Genomic DNA, 14,758 nt, shown 5'->3' with positions numbered 1-14,758 from the left:
TAATGGTCTCTCTGCCTCTCACACGCCTCCCAGCGCATCGTCCCTGCAGGGGGACAGTAATTAAATCTTGCCTCATTTCAACCAGTCGAGTGAATGACGCTCTTCTCGATGAGAATGCTCCCACTGTCTCTGTTCAATTTTCTGTACTGTGACACCATGATGAGATCCAAATGATAATTATAGGTTGGTCACTATTTACATAACTACTCAGGCACTGGCACTTGACAGGTCTGTAAGGCCGCATTCACATCGAGTTGAGCCATGGCTCTACAAAGCCACGACCTAAATATGGCGGACGTACATGAAAGGAAAACCACCTAATCTTTTAATAGTCTCTCCGCCTCTCACACGCCTCCCCATGCGTCGTTCTTGCGGGGGTACAGTCATTAAATCTCGGCTCCATTGGGACGACACATGGGAAGGCATGTGAGAGGCGGAGAAACTATTAAAAGATTAGGCGGTTTTCCTTTCATGTACGTCCGCCATATTTAGGTCGTGGCTTTGTAGAGCCATGGCTCAACTCGATGTGAATGCGTCCTAAGACCCTCTGACAGAAATCAATTGCTCTGAGGTTAAGTGCTTGGTATGCTACATGGAATATGGCCTGTGTGCAGTTTATATTTATAATCATGTATGTTTGTGCTAAGGAAAAATAAACTTGAAATTGGAAATCCCTCCTTAATTTGTCCCTTCTTTGCCAGACAGAAAAACAAAGGCAGATTATATAACAAGCACTTTCCATCTAAAGCCCTAGACCATGTTGCTAGCTGTGCGCAAACAAAAGAATTTACTGGTGGGAAGAGAGAATTGGTTTTACCTGATATTGCGGTACAGAATGCCCTTGAGAATTTTTTTCATTGAATCGCTGTCATCAGTTTATCAGAACCATTTAATAATTCACAGGCAATTTCGGTAACTTTAAGTAATACCTTTTATTGTAGTAGGTACTTCCTTATTATACGTTACATGTAAAGTCTAAAGAGGTTAAGTTAGCTTGTCGACTATTCTGATTAAGTTAAAGAAGCCAAGAAGTTGCCTAAGTTTTCACCCTTAAATGCCAGCTAGGTACTTACTGCAGGTAAGGCCTCATCCCATCCTGTGTTCAAACCCTAATTCAAGAGGCTATAAAAATCCATGTCCTGGCAAAACTGTAAAGACACAGATATTTGGATCGATCTATCTCCCAGGGGAGTCTCACTAAATTGCTGTCAGCTGAACCAGCTTAAATGTCTGTCCCTCCTACTAAAAGCTGTAAGGGGGTAATTAACTTTTGTGTGCGTTCGGCTCCCTTTAAAGCTGATAGCAATTTAACTGGACCCCTAGGGAGTTAGAATATGAAAACCCAGTCTATAATTCCCATTTTAAGTCCTTTTGTATCACTTCACCCACCAGTTTGATTATGTTTCGACTTTTCTATTCCAGCTACATAGAACTATTGCCACATGCGTGTGCCCTTTACAAGCTGATGTCATATCTGTTCTTGTGGGCTTGTTTCATTTGCCCCCCCCCCCCTCCACCACCCCACCCAATAATACCACTTTTTGTGCACTTGTTATTATCACTGTTGCTTTTAAATTGTGTAAAACTAAAAAAAATGTGCCAATCCCTGACTACATTTACTTGAAACAATTAAATAACTCAGTGAGATTGAAACAAAATTCACTTTTAGTAAATTCCATTTACATAAGGAATTAATGTACAACTTACAAGCACTAATCAATTTTCCTTGTCTTTACTTGTCTCCTCCTCCCCTCCCCCAATCCAGAAAGCTGATTTTCAAAGCTGTCATTTTATTGCACCATTATATCCAGATTTACAGTAAGCATACATATCCTAGCCTATACAAAGAAGGCACTGCCTCTAATGCTATATTTAACAGTGATAATAATTTGACCCTGTCTTAACCCAGCTGCAACTTATCAGTCTGGCAAACTACTGATAAAGGGCATGTGATAATGCAGTTAAGGTTTACAGAAAATTTTGGCATTCTGCCTATCAAATAAATCTTGTGCATTGATAAGCAAATTCATAATTTACCTTTGTACTGAGTCAATATATCCACACAAAGGACTGCTTTCTCTGTAAATAGTCCTCTTGGTCACTACCTACACTGCCTGTGATTTATATGGAGCCACTCTTCTAGAATGATCAATACCACATGTGCAGAGCTTAGTTTGTGCAAGCAACTACCCCTCACAAGTATTCATATGGTGTCAAATTCCAACAGCCCCTTAGGCTATAAACCTTGCTAAACAAAAGATCCTCTCCATATAACTACAGGGGACCAATAACTAATTATGTGATGTATGCTGATAAGAATTGCTTATGCCAAACAGGCCCTTTCAACAATGAACAGCAATATTTCAGAAAACCCAGATAATGCTGTTAACTATTTATGAGAACTACTCCCATTAAAAGCTTACGTAACTTACCTAGCACACCAGCATACAATCAATATGCCAAGGGACATATGAATCACTACCAGCTATACAATTACCTTTGCACACGACCCTCTACATTTTGCACACCAAACCATGTTGATGATTACAATCTACATGAGCAGGTGAATATTGATGGCATCTGGTGAATAACCCCTTCACCTTTTCCAGTAATTGAAAGCACCATTACCATAACTGTACCATAACTACTGCCAAGACTTACAGCATAGAAAGATAATTGAATTTAAAAAAAATACACACACACACACACACACACACACACACACATACTTGTCTATGTGTACCAACCGAGGACATCAGCACAACACCATACAACCGAGGACATCTTATTCCTTGGTTAAATCAAAATAAAAACATTCAATTTAGGGTAAAATCTATTCGAGTATGAATGTTATAAATTAATTTTTTATAAAAACTAATTTTTTGCTGACAAGAATTTTACATTCTAACCGAGGACACACACGGACACACACACGGACAGACAATACACATTACAACCGAGGACATGCATGCATCTACATGTAATAATGATTGTACTTTTAATGCAAAGCAAATTTTATATAGCGTTACTTTGCAGCAATTCACATTTTTATGAAATTCTTTCATGTTTAAGGTAAATTCCAAAATAACACCAGAGGTGATGATTAAATGAACAGTTATACAATATTTAATGCTGGGCTTTGCCACTTTTTTAGAATTGAAGATTATGAGATAAAACATCAATTAATTTAGGAAAAGAAAGGATACTGATGAAATAAAATAAAAGACCAAAGAAATTCGTTTTCAAACATTTTATTTTCATAATGCTTATTTTCTATTTAGCACTCTTTTATTATCATGAATTTTGTATTTTGATAACACAAAGTGTCGTCCATTGGATACAGACTTGAACAGTACACAATTTTACAATTGAGGACATCATGCCAGCAGCACCCAAAATTGTGCTTTCTTCCAATTTGATGCAATATTATATAATGCTTAACAGCATAATGATCATCAATTTTTTATAATAAAATATTAGTATCATGAATATTCAGAAAATGTGACTAGCAAAGGTTTTCAGGTTCATGGAACTCCAAAGTCATACTTTGAAAATGCTAAATGTATACAAGAGAGCACTGTACTGAAATGGGTTTCTTTCCATTTTTAACTTTTTTACATAAAATAATACAGTTTACTGCCATTTCACATGATCAACTAAGAAAATTGTTGAGATGGCAAAAATATCAATATAACAAGTTTAAATGTCCAATTTCCTCCATTCCGAACATTGTGAATGATTGAATCTGACAAACTACAATGATATGAGTTCATTTCCATTTTGGCACTTTTTTTACACAATACAAGATAACAGGTTTACCACCATTTTTATATAATCAACTAGCAATATTGTCAAGACGCAGAAATTGTCAAACAACCCATTTTACATATCTAGTAAATTCAATAATGAGACTGTTTACATGCCTGACAATCAAATCTGAGGAAAACCACTTATATACAAATAAAAGCTGAAGTCCCTCAGAACTCAACCAATCTATCTTATTTTTAAATTTGATTTGTATATAGATAACATTGATCACTCTTGTGAGTTTAATGACAACAGGCCTATCGGTTCTCCCAGAAATGTGCTTACAGTGTTACTTATATGCTGAAAAAAAACAGCATAACATTTGAAAGAAAAGGGCCTGGTCATGCTGATTTTCAATCTTGATCATTCTTTTTAATTTACTAATAATCATCAGTTCTGTGAGTTTCATGAAAACAGGCTTATTGGTTCTCCTTGAAATATGTTAACAGTGTTGCATGTACACTGAAAAAAGGAGAAAAAATGCAAAACTTTTGAAAATAATCACCCCATTTCCTCCATTTTGAGACACTGTATTACACAGTACATGATAACATGTTTACCGTCATATTTATATAATCAACTAGCAATGTTGTAAAGATGCAGACAATTTCAGAGAAACACTAACATATTTACATATCTAGTTAATTCAATAACGAAACTGTCAACATGCCTGACAATCAAATCTGAGGAAAACCACTTATATACAAATAAAAGCTGAAGTCCCTCAGAACTCAACCAATCTATCTTATTTTTAAATTTAATTTGTATATAGATAACATTGATCACTCTTGTGAGTTTAATGACAACAGGCCTATCGGTTCTCCCAGAAATGTGCTTACAGTGTTACTTATATGCTGAAAAAAAACAGCATAACATTTGAAAGAAAAGGGCCTGGTCATGCTGATTTTCAATCTTGACCATTCTTTTACTCATAATAATCAGTTCTGTGAGTTTCATGAAAACAGGCTTTAAGTTATTGGTTCTTCCTGAAATGTGCTTACAGTGTTACTTATATGCTTAAAAAAAACAGCATAACATTTGAAAGAAAAGGGCCTGGTCATGCTGATTTTCAATGTTGACCATTCTTTTACTAATAATCATCAGTTCTGTGAGTTTCATAAAAACAGGCTTATTGGTTCTCCTTGAAATGTGCTTACAGTGTTACATATATGCTGAAAAAAAACCAGCATAACATTTGAAAGAAAAGGGCCTGGTCATGCTGATTTTCAATCTTGATCATTCTTTTTAATTTACTAATAATCATCAGTTCTCTGAGTTTCATGAAAACAGGCTTATTGGTTCTCCTTGAAATATGTTAACAGTGTTGCATGTACACTGAAAAAAGGAGAAAAAATGCAAAACTTTTGAAAATAATCACCCCATTTCCTCCATTTTGAGACACTGTATTACACAGTACATGATAACATGTTTACCGTCATATTTATATAATCAACTAGCAATGTTGTAAAGATGCAGACAATTTCAGAGAAACACTAACATATTTACATATCTAGTTAATTCAATAACGAAACTGTCAACATGCCTGACAATCAAATCTGAGGAAAACCACTTATATACAAATAAAAGCTGAAGTCCCTCAGAACTCAACCAATCTATCTTATTTTTAAATTTAATTTGTATATAGATAACATTGATCACTCTTGTGAGTTTAATGACAACAGGCCTATCGGTTCTCCCAGAAATGTGCTTACAGTGTTACTTATATGCTGAAAAAAAACAGCATAACATTTGAAAGAAAAGGGCCTGGTCATGCTGATTTTCAATCTTGACCATTCTTTTACTCATAATAATCAGTTCTGTGAGTTTCATGAAAACAGGCTTTAAGTTATTGGTTCTTCCTGAAATGTGCTTACAGTGTTACTTATATGCTTAAAAAAAACAGCATAACATTTGAAAGAAAAGGGCCTGGTCATGCTGATTTTCAATGTTGACCATTCTTTTACTAATAATCATCAGTTCTGTGAGTTTCATAAAAACAGGCTTATTGGTTCTCCTTGAAATGTGCTTACAGTGTTACATATATGCTGAAAAAAAACCAGCATAACATTTGAAAGAAAAGGGCCTGGTCATGCTGATTTTCAATCTTGATCATTCTTTTTAATTTACTAATAATCATCAGTTCTCTGAGTTTCATGAAAACAGGCCTATTGGTTCTCCTTGAAGTGTGTTTACAGTGTTGCATGTACACTGAAAAAAGGAGAAAAAAATGCAAAACTTTTGAAAATAATCACCCCATTTCCTCCATTTTGAGACACTGTATTACACAGTACATGATAACATGTTTACCGTCATATTTATATAATCAACTAGCAATGTTGTAAAGATGCAGAAAATTTCAGAGAAACACTAACATATTTACATATCTAGTTAGTTCAATAACGAAACTGTCAACATGCCTAACAATCAAATCTGAGGAAAACCACTTATATACAAATAAAAGCTGAAGTCCCTCAAAACTCAACCAATCAATCTTATTTTTAAACTTGATTTGTATATAGATAACATTGATTACTCCTGTGAGTTTCATGAAAACAGGCTTATTGGTTCTCCCTGAAATGTGCTTACAGTGTTACTTATATGCTGAAAAAAAAAAAAAAAAAAAAAACAGCATAACATTTGAAAGAAAAGGGCCTGGTCATGCTGATTTTCAATCTTGACCATTCTTTTACTTATAATCATCAGTTCTGTGAGTTTTATGAAAAGCCTACTCTGAAGTATCGAATATAAGTACTGGATGGAATAAAAGTACTGGGTGGAAAAAACCTTTACACCGCTCCCCCCCCCCCCAAAAAAAATGAAATAAATAAATAAAAGTAAAGAAGAAGAAGAGAAAGAAACAAGGCAGCAAAGCTGTCAAATGTACAGACAAAAACCAGAAAATAAAAACGCAGGAAATAGGATACTGTCAATTCTGATGAACTAATGTATTATGCTAACTGTAAATGCATAGCCAAAATCAAATTCTTATTCTGCATAACATTGGATTAGGATGAAAGTAAAATGTGTATCAAGCATTAGACTAAGTTCCCATACCTAGATCAATCTAACAGGATCAATCCAACTCCAAGGGGTTTCTCACTAAATTGCTTTCAGTTTGAGAGTCTTAGGATTCTGGCATGCCAGTTTCAGTAGGCGTGACAGACAACTAAGCCACTTACATTGATTGCAATTTAGCGAGAATTCCCATGGAGATAGATCGATCCACAGTTAGCGTGATAGGGTCTGGAAATAGTCCATAAGGTGTCAGGCTGATAAGAGTTAAACTTTGGAAATGCCAGAATGAGGTACAGTGAAAATTATACACAAAAAAAAAATTGCTTAAACTCATTAAAAAAAAAAAAAAAAAAATATATATATATATATATATATATATATATATATATATATATATATATATATATTATTAATTTTTTTTTTTTTTTTTTTTTGCTGTATGTCAATCCTAAGAATCATTCTTGTAACTTAACAAAATACAGAAAATGTTACAAAGTAAGAGTACAGGGCTCCTGGCAGATGGGAGTGATAAGTCACGACTTGAAAATGCCAGTATAGCACTCTATAAACCTGCATTGCCTCCAAAACAGAAAACAATCACACTGGTTTTCAAACACAAGCTGCACTTCTGTCTTATGAAACTTTTCAGTAAGTTTCAGTATCGTAAGTAACATGGTTTTCCCTTAACCGCTATCCTGGCAGCAGTGTCCAAAATAGGGTTTTCTTCAACTTTCATGCAATAAACCATAATACTTAACAGCATAATGACCATCAAATTTTTTATAAAAAAATAAAAGTATCATGAATATTCAGAAAATGTGATTTGGGAAGGTCTTCAAGGCCATGGAAGTTCAGAGTCACACTTTCAAAATGCCAAAATGTAAACAAGAGATAACTGTACTGAAATGATTTTCTTTCCATTTTCAACACCTTTTTTAAAACAAAATGATCAATAAACTGTCATTTTTAAATGTTCAACTAGGAAAATTGTTGACATAGGAAAACTATCAATAGAACAATTTTCAATGTCCAATTTTCTCCATTTGCAGATGCTGAACATAGTGAATGATTAAATCTGACAAACTGCAATGATGAGTTCCTTTCCATTTATGATACTTTATTACACAATGCACAATATTATAACAGGTTTACCGTCATTTTTATATAATCAACAATATTGTTAAGAAGCAGAAAATGTCAAAACAACACTTTTACATATCTTATTAGTTCCATAATGAGACTGTTAACATGCCTAAGAATTAAATCTGAAGAAATAACAATTATATACAAAAATACAGAAAATGCACAGCACTTCTGGTGGATGGGAGTAAAAAATCACATCTTGAAGATGCTAGTGTTTGAAAAATAATTTAAAAAAAAATTAAAAAAAAAAAAACGTAAAAAATTCCAATAAAGCTGCTATTCAAACTTTTAATCTAGCTGTATTAACTTGATATTAATAACCCCACCAAGTTTGAGAAAAATAAAGCACTGTTATTCATCTATAGCATGTTGGCATAACACATTCTTTTTGTTGTAAATTTATTTGCAATGTTTAACACCATTTATCTGCACAATTATCACCAAATCCTAATTTTGTGACACAGTTAAGAGAGCTAAACCTATGGGACTTTACAGGGAAATCTCAAGGAGTGTTTTATGTAATCTCATTTAACGGCCAATTGAAAATTAATGAGTAGGCAAGTGACTTTATAGACCTTAATTTAATTAGTGATCACCCAAGGGACAATTTTATAGACTGCAATCCATACAGTACCATCATATAGCACAAAGGTGTTGCATACATGCTGGAAAAAGTGAAAAACAGCATTACTTCCCTAAAAATGACCCAATCACGCTGATTTTCAAACTTGACCTGCGTATTATGAATATTCATCAGTTCTGTAAGTTTAAAACCAAAAGGTAAAATGGTTTTCCACTTATCGTGTTATCGGTGCTGCATATATGCTGAAAAAAGTGAAAAAACAGCATAAATTCCCTATAAGTGACCCGATCATGCTGATTTTCGAACTTGACCTGCGTATTACGAATATTCATCAGTTCTGTAAGTTTCAAGCCAAAAGAAAAAACAGTTTTCCACTTATCGTGTTATCGGTAAAAGTGCACGGCGACAGCGACGGCGACGACAGACGCAGATGACGGCTATATGTACAGACACATCTGTGTCTGTACATAAAAAGCTAGCTATTGATCATTGTAAAAAAAAAAAAAAAAAAAAAATTCACCAGGTAAAATTCACTCAGTATTAAAATTTATCTTAAAACGGGATGAGTTAAATTTCATAATTGTCAGGGGCCGAAGACCCAGATATATCGCACCTAAGCCGCCTCCGAGAGCCATACGGTTCATACTAGTAAATTTATTCTCAGATATAATAGGTTCGTTTTGCATACCTGTAAACTCCTAAGGGTTTATCTTACATAGAAATGTGATTTAACATCGTTTAAATCATAAATCGGCATGAAATAATTGACGTTTGAAAACAGACACAACTTCTTTGCTGCACTTGAAATGACCTCCTTAGCTATAAATATGATCCTATCACCTTGCGACATTGCATCATTCGATCGATATACATGAGTAGTTGTCACTGCTGAAGGGAAAGCACGTCTATTTATAGAAACTGAAATCAGGTGACGCATGTACTGTTGTGTTCAGAGAGCGACTTCCGCTTGACCTACTTTCCAGTGCTGTTTGTGGAACAGTAGGTAATGAGTTGAGATCTCGATTTTCTTCTCATTATACTTCAATTTAAGAAAATAAAAAGCGTGACTTGTACTTGTGTAATTTCCCACCGGTACAATAGGTATTTAATAAACATACCGGGTGGAAGATTTTTGAAAAATTAATAAGCGTACTGGGTGAAAATGGAGCGTACCGGCGGGAAGAAATTTGGAAAATTAATTAACGTACCGGTACGTTTATTTGATACTTCAGAGTAGGAGAGCTTAATTTGATAAAAAAAGACCTTTAGTTTAAAAATATGAACTTACTGAATATATAGACATCTGAGATATAACATTAGTTTCAGTTCAGTCTGCCCTTTACAGCACAACCGAGGACGCGGAATTTGGTCCGCCCTTTACAGCACAACCGAGGACGCGTGTGTATAGCCCGATTTCAGACAAAAAGTTGGACAGTATTTCTGATACACTCGTGGCGGGAATTTGGCCCGCGCTATACAGCATAACCGAGGACTGGCTCAGAATAGCGTCAAATTTCACCACCTAACTTGAAATGGGCCCCTTTATGCATTCCACTGCTTATGTCAACCGAGGACGTCCTCGGTTGGAGGTGTGTCCTCGGTTAGTGGGTTTCGGGCGGGTGTGTGTCCTCGGTTAGAATGCGTGCACAAGAGCATACGCGCGCGCGCGCACACACACACACACATCACATCAATCACTGAACCATGATAAGAGGTTAATATATATGCTATTTATATACAGAATCATTTACAGAATCTCTTCATATACTATATATATTCTGTGTGAGTCGATCTCAACTAATCTCTTATCACAGTTCAATGATTAATGTAACGGGTATCAGCTAGTTTTGTATTAATATATATTTATAATAGACCTTTGCTTATTACTTATAGAGTGCATCTTGAATGTTCTCATTTCATGGTTTGAAGGCATCTTGACCCCAAGGGCCCTAAATCTGAAACTGCAAGTCTTAAAATTTGTGCAGGGGGCAATGGTGTTAAGGCTCTATAAAACTGTACATTAAGGCTCAATAGAAATTGATATCAGAACAAAAATAGAAAAGAGAAATTTACAGTGTATTTGTTGGTCAAACTGAATATTATCTAATTACTATTTAGATCATCAATGGAGCTATGAATTAATGACCCCCAAATCACTAGTTTTTTTTTCCTGTCAATGAAAATTTTAACTGAAAGACTGCCAGGCTTTCTAATTAGCAGATCAAAATGAAAGGAAAACAGTGCATGTTAGACATGTGAAACTTATAACTCATAAATTAGGCTATACTAGTAGATGGTAATTGTGGATATTGTATACCTTGGTTAGAAAGAGTAATTGATGAAATTTCCAGGAAATAATTTTGCTTTGTAATGGTCTAATGCTTACTGTTTGACTAAACTTCTGTAACAAGGCTTTGAGATTTTAGGTATGCAAGTCTGAATATATTAAATTGTTATTAGCTGATGCACTGTTTTGAACTGGTAATGCAATGGTATACTCTTTAAAAATATCCGCCGAATGTTAAGTAATTTTACATGACATTTGAAGTTGACCACCACAACTCACAATTTAATGTTATCAAAAGGAACAAACTACTTAAACTCCCTTTACACTGGGCGGCGTCCTTTTTGCGTCCTTTGTGTGACCATGAAACTGGTATTGCTGTGGTCATAAAAAAGAGGCACAAGCATTGCTTTGGTTGCAGAGTGAATGCTCAATGATCGGCCAGTTGTCAGCACATGAACTATTTTTTATTTTTACTCTCAAACGGGGCTGTACTACGAGGATGGAGAAGATGCTGTCCAGTATGATTTAGAGGGGGCTTTAACAAGTAATAAGCTTATAAAAGATGTCAGCTGACACCTGGTCAGGGTACATATAATATCTGAGCGATGGGACACTGGTTTTCCTTTTTTTTTTTTTTTTTTTTTTTTTTTTGTTATTTACTGAATGTGCTGTATGGAAACTGAGAAGGCTTGCAACACTAATCAAATGTGGATTTATGGGTACCAGGATTTGGGAGGTCCAGTGATCAGCCAGTATAGTGATGATGAATCAAGATTTTCTCAAAGTTTTACTAAAGGAATGAGAAGAAATGATATATTTTCAAAACAGAGCTGTTTTGGCTAATGACATCATTGCCATCTGTACTTTACTTACATTTACACCCCATTCCTATAGCTAGATCGATCTAGCAGGATCGACCCACCTCTGAGAGGTTTTTCGCTAAATTACATTCAGTGTAAAAAGCTCTGATGCCTGGCATGCCTACTAAAGCTTTTTTGGGGAGAGGGTAATTGGGTATTGTTTAGCAGCTCCAATAGGCATGCCAGACATCTTAGCCACTTAAGCTGAAAGCAATTTAGCGAGAAACCCCTCAAAGATGGGTCAACCCCTGATAGAACGATCTAAGTATGGGAATAAGGTCTTAATAGCACAATAATCGATATAAAACAGATAAGAGAAAGTGCACGAGCTGGAGTGCTACAGGCTATAATTATTCAAACAAATTATGGCAGTGATGGTAAATTGTAAGTACGGAAGCAAGATCAGTTCAGTTGGAACAGATCCATAATGACCAGGGGCCTGTATCAAAAAAGATACCTAGTTTTTTGTCCTAACTTAGACTCTTGAAATAAGAAAGTGGACTATGAACTGTCGTTCCATGTAGATCATTCCAACGCCACGCTGACTCTCACTAAATGCAATCAGATCAACTGATTGACATACTTCCTCTTGTTTCCAACATACTTGTATAATCACCTGATTTTCTGTATTCAACTCAACATCCATCCATCCATCCATCCATCAAGAGGAGGCATGTTAATCTGTTACTCTGATTGCATTCAGCAAGAGTCCTTGAGGAGTTGGATCGATCTATGTAGAATGACAGTTCAATTGGGAATAATTCAAGATATTGGTCCAAAGCCCTTTCCACCTCATGCATTATATATACTTATCTAAATGTACATGTGTAGCCTATATCTGTACCAAATGCTTTGAGAGATTGACAACTTATGGTCTAGCTATTACACAAAAGTCACCTATAAATGAACCACCTTGGGCTTGACACCACTGGTTAACCAGATTCGTTCTGATTGGTCCAAACAGTTAGAGGCAGACTGGGAGCAAAACCACCTGTGGCATATAACTACATGTTAGGACGAGTCTAAATGTTTTGTTGAAAAAAAAAAGTGTAACAATTAAAGATGTGAAATGGGTTTATGATGGTTATCCCTACAAATGATTCACAATGTAGTTGACACACCAAATTGGACCATTGCCACCATTCAGAGTAAAAATCATAGTCAATCCATTTACAATTTGTTCAAAGAGAACATATTGTCTTGAAGCGTCTTTGTGAAGAACAACTTTGTCTACAAAATTTTTAACAGTCTTTGTTCAGACAAATTTCATTTATTTTTTTAAACAAACCCCTGGAACATTGTTATGTCTTTTTATCCAGGATATAAGACAATAAATCCAATGGTTATTACCTTTAACTTTCAATGTAGGTCATATGAATCCCACTAAGCACAAGCTATTCTGCTTGCATGAGAACATTCACAGATGTTATTTCATTAAGTATAAAGATCTTCTAGCCATAAATTTTCATAGTTTCACCATTTCATAAATTAATATTAGCATATTCATGTTTCACCTTCATAATTATAAATGAAGTGCTATATGTGCTATAATGTGCTTAGAAAAATTTATATGCCAGCTTCATCCACACTGTATTAAATAAATGCTGGAGAAGAGTGAATAGTTCACTTCCATGCATACACACCTTATTTTATACTCACACAAGCTTACAAAGCTTCTTTATCTTCAGTCAACCTTGGCTTCTTGTTACTATTAATGTGATGGATTTAGACACTCCTTCAATTTATTACACAGAAAAAAAAATCAATACTTTTGCACACGGCCCCAACCGTCTGCACACCACAATGATTAATGGTAACCTTTAACAACCCTCTTTGTGATGGCCGCATGCCAAGTTATACATCCAAGTTAACCCTTTCATGCCATACACAGTTTCAAAAGAAATAATTTTTCAACAAATATTGACTGAAAGGAAAATCAAATGCACTTCCAAGATGTGGAGTTCATACAATAACTTTTAAACCATCATTTAAAACTGATTAAGTTGCATTTTTTGTGGATATTTGTGACATGGCGTACAAGGGTTAAGTCATGTCAGCGCTCAAATTACAATTACACATACTGTAAATCCTTTAATAACACCAAAGGAAATCCTCTCTTACACGGTAAGCTGGCTTAAGTTCATACCATATGCACTGGTTTTGATCAGCAATGGCCTCAGAGTGATGTAATATGTATCTCATGCTAATTTATCAAATTTACAAGAAAAATATAAGGGGAGGTCTGAAAAGATTTGGAGGTTTTTGATTAATTTAACCTAAGTTGTTTTTTATCTGAAAACTGATAGAATTCAAATGTCATATTCTTTCAGATCTTTCAATGCTGCGACTTATTATTCAACATGAGGGTCCACAGTACAGAAAAACAAAAATATCTCAAAAGCTCTAACAGGAAACATATGTTTCTTTCCCACTTTTTAATTTTTGCATTTTGCTGTGAAAATTTATGCTAGGGTAAACATCATATTGTGCATGAGCATCAAACTCACCATTTGTCTAGAGATACTACTGAATACTGCCACCCACACAAGTGTCTCTTGCTGAATTAGACTTGTACAGTACTTACTAGGTAAATAGGATATATACTGCTTCATGCTTGGCCTGTTTTTATCACCCAAAGGTTATCCCATTATTTCTTTACACCTACTGTGACCACTGGCACTTTAAGGGAACATTCCCAGACCCTACGTACTGTACTGATTTATCTCTGAGGGGAGGGGATTCTCACTAAATCAACTTAGGTGTCTGCATGCCTACGGGAGCTGCTAGGGGGTAATTAATTAATTATCGTTTAGCAGCTTCAGTAGGCGTGCTAGACATCTAAGCCGCTTTAGCTGAAAGCAATTTAGCGAGAAACCCCTAAAAGTTGGTTCGATTCTGTTAGATCTATCTAGGTATGGGAACCCAGTCTTATCCTCATTACACGGAAGTAGGCACCATGCAGGATGCATAACTCTTGATGTATGCTCATACTCCGATACCATACTGTTGTCCAAGCAATAAATAAAGAAGCTAGAAATTATTAGTTTTTTCCAGCTTATATTT

The 14,758-nt window shown here is 35.2% G+C and overlaps 1 protein-coding gene across 8 annotated transcripts in view; it reads right to left on the bottom strand.

Moving 5' to 3' along the window:
• The window catches only part of LOC106171662 (uncharacterized), a 29,360-nt gene that overhangs the window by 6,863 nt on the left and 7,739 nt on the right, over positions 1–14,758 (bottom strand). Inside the window, exons 1-2 of one of the 8 annotated variants that reach the window (XM_013552123.2) lie at positions 2,038–2,371; positions 1,074–1,148 (exon numbers count right to left, since the gene is read on the bottom strand). The exons of 1 other annotated variant lie outside the window; for it this stretch is intronic. The gene's annotated coding sequence lies outside the window, so the exon portion shown is untranslated. Of the gene's footprint in view, positions 1–1,073; positions 1,149–1,707; positions 1,977–2,037; positions 2,372–2,432; positions 2,542–13,338; positions 13,532–14,758 lie in introns of those variants that run through there. 6 more of the 8 variants (XM_013552137.2, XM_013552129.2, XM_013552119.2 and 3 more) reach the window with 6 other exon arrangements.

This window comes from Lingula anatina, chromosome 1 (assembly GCF_051362555.1).
Source record: "Lingula anatina isolate TDL-2025a chromosome 1, LinAna3.0, whole genome shotgun sequence".
Classification (NCBI taxonomy): domain Eukaryota; kingdom Metazoa; phylum Brachiopoda; class Lingulata; order Lingulida; family Lingulidae; genus Lingula; species Lingula anatina.
The sequence above is the reverse complement of the archived record's forward strand: the minus strand, read 5'-3'. Positions and strand labels throughout refer to the sequence as shown.